The following is a 6,000-nucleotide window of genomic DNA, read 5'->3' on the forward strand; positions in this document are numbered from 1 at the left end:
GCCAGCTGACAAAACTGGAATATGAATGGTAGATAGTAAAAGTATTGCATCAGTATTAAATTACTAAACTATTAAGGGCTAAAGGGCTGTGATGTATACAACTTATTCTCAGATGGTTCAGGAAAAAAAATTACATAAACGCATTGATAAAGTTGGAGAAAAAGAACAAACGTCAAAGCAAATAGAGCAGAAGTTTAATCAATGAACCCAGGTAAAGAGTACCCAGTGTGGTTTGTACAACTTTGTGCAGCTTTTCTGTGGGTTTAAAATGATTCCCAAATAAAAACTTTCTTTAGCAAAAGACAATTTTGAAAATTTGGACCTTCAGTATCCTCTTATTTATTTATTTTTTACTTTTTTAAGGATCTTATTTATTTATTTGAGAGACAGAGAGAGCACAGGAGGAGGGGTAGAGGAAGAGAGAGAAGCAGACTCCCCACTGAGCAGGGGCTCCCAATGCGGGTCTTGACCCCAGGGCCCTGGTATCATAACCTGAGCTGAAGGCAGACAGTTAACCAACTGAGCCCCCACAAGATGCCCCTCGTATGGGCTCCTAATGCTACCAGGCATAAAAGGAGGGTGGGATTTTTGCAGCTGCAGCAATCACCTTGGGCTGGCTGGGCAGTGAGCACAGTAGAGGTTATGGCTAGAAACCTTGAGCCAGTGGCAAATGTTAAACCAAATGTTATTGGACTAACTTAGTCCGATAAAGGTAGGATTTCTAAAGGCTCCATTTTCTCAGAAATGGAGCACCAACACCAGAGTAGAGAAACCTAACCAGCTAAGGTCCTGGCTGAAGGCAAAGGAAAATGGAATTTGTGGTAGGAAAGAAAGAAAATACAAACATCCCCATGACCAATTGTAGAAAAGGGGATTGTTGCACTTAACCTGATTTTCCCAGCTTCTTAATTGTAAAATGTGTATTGTATAATTACTTTTTTTTTTTTTTTTTTTTTAGATTTTCTTTATCTCTTTGACAGAGAGAGAGAACTCCCACTTGAGAGTATACTCGCAGAAGCAGGGGGAGCAGCAAGCAGACGGAGAGGGAGAAGCAAGTTCCCTGAGGAGTGGGAAGAGGGATATGGGGCTCGATCCCAAGACGCTGGGATCATGGCCTGAGCCAGAGGCAGATAGGTAACTGACTGAGCCACCCAGGGGCCCCTATGATTACTTTTTTCATTTATTTTATCTCCATCTAATTTCACTACTTTATATAGGGCATATTAGTGGTGTTTAACTTTACAGTACTTCATTAGTGTAAGTTATTGACTGTTGAGAGAGTATTGTATGTTATCCAGAAATATAAACTTGGAGCTGGAAGCAATAATTAGGAGGACTGAGTTGCCACTTGGGTAAGAGGTGAATGTGTGTTGGGTTATATAAGGAATATTGTGTGAAGATTAAAAAGAGCACTTTGAAATGTTAAGTATGGGGAAAGGAGAATGTTGGCTGTAGAGGCCATGTATTAATTTGAATGCTCAGTATTCCAATATTCTTCCTATTGTGAAGACACTAAGCAAGGAGAAATCATATACCTGTGTTAAGACCCTCTCCGTACAGCACCGGCTGAAGTGTGAACACACGTTTGCACTCAGAACTCCGGTGATAGTCTTCACAGCAGCAGCAGTGGTGTCAGAAGAGCGGTGGGAATGTTGTCCTGGGTTTGAGGCAGCAGAGGTCAGCTGAGAATGAACGTTCTTGTGGTGGAATCTTCCTTTGGTTCCTCTCTGAACCTGGTTCTCTCCTGCTGTTCTGGAAAGGTGGGCTTCTACCCTAAACTCTTCTAATGAGCTAAATTTCTGCATGAAACCATTTAAAAATGGATTCAATGTAATGAGTGAGAAAGAATGAGAATTCCAGGATGTTTACTTGCTTTGAGCCCGCATAACCCAGCAGAGGACTCAGTTGTGTAGGGGGTGGGGCAGGGAGAGGATTTTCAGGTGGGATGTGTTGAAACTGAGATGCCTCTGGACAGTCATACTGGGAACTGGCCAGTGGACAGATGGACAGATCTGTGTGGAAGCAAAAGACTAGAAGTGTTTTGGGGGACGATCATATGTCATAATCAGTCACTGAGGGAACTAACAGGACTAAAGGAATGATTACTGGGTGCCTGGGTGGCTCAGTGGGTGAAGCTGCTGCCTTTGGCTCAGGTCACGATCTCAGGGTCCTGGGATCGAGTTCCGCATTGGGCTCTCTGCTCGGCAGGGAGCCTGCTTCCATCTCTCTCTCTCTGCCTGCCTCTCTACTTGTGATCTCTGTCTGTCAAATAAATAAATAAAATCTTTAAAAAAAGAAAAGTATCTTTAAAAAAATAATATTATTTATTACAAATCGACTGTGTGTCAGGCATCTACTAAATGTCACTATAGCACAATAAAACTGCAAGTCTGTGAATGACTTTGTAATTCCACGTATAGCCTGAAGAAAAATTTTTAAGGTGCTGAATTTATTTTATAGAGAATCAAACAAATTAGGTATAACAATGGTTCTGAAATTTTCATTAATCAGATTCTTTCTTACCAGAATCTTACTGAAACAATATTTCCCATCACATGGTTCAAATAATATTATAGGGTTTTTTTCAACAACTTAAGAAATTTCCCTTTCTTGACTTATCAGTGTCAAACATACCTACGGTAGGGATAGTTTCTTTGATTTTAAGAAAAAACTGTTTCTAAACACTATTTTCTTGGTTTTGAGAGAACTTAACTTATAATCTAGAAATCATATACTTAGCAATAATATAATGAATATAATATAATATAATAATGCTTGAAAATAAGATTCCCCAAATTAATAGGTAAAAGTATGAAAGGGAAGGGGTATATTAACTCATTATCTCTTGGCATGTATTTCTTTTTTTTGTTGTTATGACTTAAGAATAACTTTATTATTTTTTTAAGTTATGCTATGTTAGTCTCCATACAGTACTTCATTAGTTTTTGATGTAGTGTTCCATGATTCATTGTTTGTGACTAACACCCAGTGCTTGTGGCAGTACATGCCCTCCTTAATACGCACCACCCAGCTCACCCATCCACCCATCCTCCTCCCCCTGAAACCCTCAGTTTGTTTCTCGGAGTCCATAGTCTCTCATGGTTCCTCTGATTTCCCCCCCTTCATTCTTCCTTTCCTTCTCCTAATGTCCTCCATGCTATTCCTTATGTTCCACATGTAAGTGAAACCATATGATAATTGTCTTTCTCTGCTTGATTGTTTCACTCAGCATAATCCCCTCCAGACATGTCTTTCTTGCTGAACTATTTCAAAGGTAAGGTTTCGATTCTGTTTTATGACCTTTTCATTTTTACCCAAACTCTGCTGCCCCTTAGTGGTCACTCTGAACCATACTGGGCTGGCCAAACAAGCTAAGTAGGTAAATGTCCAGAAGGGAAGTGTCTATTTAAAAATGAGCTCCTTCTCCCCACAAAATTAGCCCCATCCCCCCATAAATGAGCCCCAGACACTTTGGAAGTAGGTCAGTTAGGTGGCTATTTACTCTCTCCCTTCCAAGCCACACCTCCTTTAAAACAGATAGTTTTTTCAAACTTTGGTCTTCATTAGAATCACCTGAGGTTCTTAAGAACTCCAGGCTCTCCGCCCAGAAGTTCTCATCTCTAGCGCTTAAGTAAAACGTGAAATATGTTTTTTTAGCCAAGCATCCCATTTGATTCTGCAATTCTGTCTACAAGTCCAATGCGCTATCCATTGCGCCACAGAGCCAATTCTTCTATAGGCTCTTCTTGGGAAAAACAGCTCCACGGACTTAGCGCGGTTATCAAGGACAGATCTCTAAACTTAGGTCAGAAAATTCAGGTCTGAGAGGCCTGGGTGGCTCAGTTGGTTAAGTGTCTACCTTTGGCTTAGGTCATGACCCCAGGGTCCTGGGATTGAGTCCTGCATTGGGCCCCTTGTTCAGCGGGGAGCCTGCTTCTCCTGCCTGCTGCTCCCCTGTTTATGCTCTCACTCTCTCGCTCGCTTTCTGACAAATAAATGCATAATCTTAAAATTTTAAAAAAAGAAGGAAAGAAAATTCAGGTCTCTTCATTCCACTCATACTTGCTGAGTACCTTCTAGTACTAGTTATCCACACTAAGTGCTAAGAATGCGGATAAAAACCACAATCCCTAGCGGGGAGTAAGTTCAGATTCTAGTTTGGGAGAGGCCCAGTAAACACAGTGCTCTGAGATAAGAACTCTGGAAAGAGGAAAGACGAGTCCTCCAAGAGAGCGGGGGAGGGGTGGTCAGAGCACCCTGGGGGGAGAGCCTGGTTGATGGCATTTACCCTAGAAAGCTCTCTAGGTGGAGAGTCTGAATTGAATTAATAAGGACAAGTGGCACTTCAGTTTCCCACTTCTGTGGCCCTTCACAGATACTCTGAGCTTCAGTTCATCATTAGCATAAGAAAAGGACATATAGAAGAGGTTATATAGGTTGTATACCTGTGGATTTGTAACTGCGTGGCTGTTTCTGGTGATTTTTCACTTTTTCTTGACAACATGCTTAACAGTGTAGAGTGTTGGCAGTGTTTGTGATGGGTAAGGTAAAGGGACCCAAGATGCCGTTCACGGACTCCACAAAGATCCCCCAGTCTCTTACGGTCCCATTTATACATAGAATCCTGACGCGTTATGAAGAGCAGCTTTTCGTTCTTCCAACTTAAATAGGTAAACTCCTCCCGGCTCACTGACCTCACTTAATAACGTCACAATAATCTATGAAGCAGAAAGCTGTAATGCATTTTTGTTGAGCCTTGTCATTGATCATGGGACTTCAATTAAACCCAAGAAATGTTCCAGTGGAAAATAGGATGAGACAGGATGAGAAGACATGAAATGGGATGAGAGATAGAGTGAAGGGGTAAGGAGAAGAAGACAAAGGAAACGATGGTCATTCTCCCTCCTTCACGGCCAGCACCACCACCATCTCCTCTTGAGGTCCCTCCTCAAGCAAGGTCACTATCAATGCACAGTGTTTTTACTTGCCCACAACTCCGGCAATAATGAGAACTAACACTCGCTGAGCACTAACACTATGCGAGACACTCTCACCAAGGCAGCGTAACATAGTTCACTCGTTTCATCAGCATAACTCCAGGAGGTAATATCATTTCTACCTGACATAGGAAAACTGAGGAACAGGCTTTGATTAACTTCCCCGAATCCAGAGAGAGTAAGTGGCAGAAGTAGGGTTGGAATGAACTTCTGTCTTTGATTTCTACTCTTTTTTTTTTTTTTAAGATTTTATTTATTTATTTGACAGAGAGACATAGAGAGAGAGGGAACACAAGCAAGGGGAAGTGGGGAGAAAGAAGCAGGCTTCCCGCTGAACAGGCAGTCTGAGGTGGGGCTCCAGGCTGGATGCAGGGCTCGATGAGGGGCTTGATGTGGGGCTCGATCCCAGGATCCTGGGATCATGGCCCGAGCAGAGGGCAGACACTTAATGACTGAGCCACTCAGGAGCCCCTGATTTCTACTCTTTCTGTAAACTGATGAAGTCAAAGGTTTTCAGAACCCTTTTATCTTTATCTTCCTCAATTCAGTGGCTTGTGAAAACTGAGGCATGAAAATTATATTGGTGACTTCAAGAAGAATAAAAAGGAAGTTGGAGGGGAAGTGGTTTAGCAAGTTTTGAGGACAAGAGTCTTTGGAGCTCGTAACTGGAAATACCCAAAGCCAAGGCTCAGCTGATTAACTCCTAAACCGTGCCTATACTGACTAACTATTGTAGGAAGTTCTTCACTATTTTTTAACATGTACACTTTTTAAAAAAATAATCCTCAATAGTCTTTCATTCTGATCCTTAACACCATATTTTTTAAATTGAGATATAATTGACATTAAGATGGTATTTGTAAGGACCTATTTAGCAAGAGGCTTCCATTAAGGTTAAACAATAACCTTGTTGTTTAACCATTAAACTGTCCCTGCTCCCCTTCCCCCAGGGGACTTACTTAAAAACAAGTCCCAGAAACCAGCCCCAGGTAACAAACCTCAA

This window comes from Neovison vison, chromosome 1 (assembly GCF_020171115.1).
Source record: "Neovison vison isolate M4711 chromosome 1, ASM_NN_V1, whole genome shotgun sequence".
NCBI classification, from domain to species: domain Eukaryota; kingdom Metazoa; phylum Chordata; class Mammalia; order Carnivora; family Mustelidae; genus Neogale; species Neogale vison.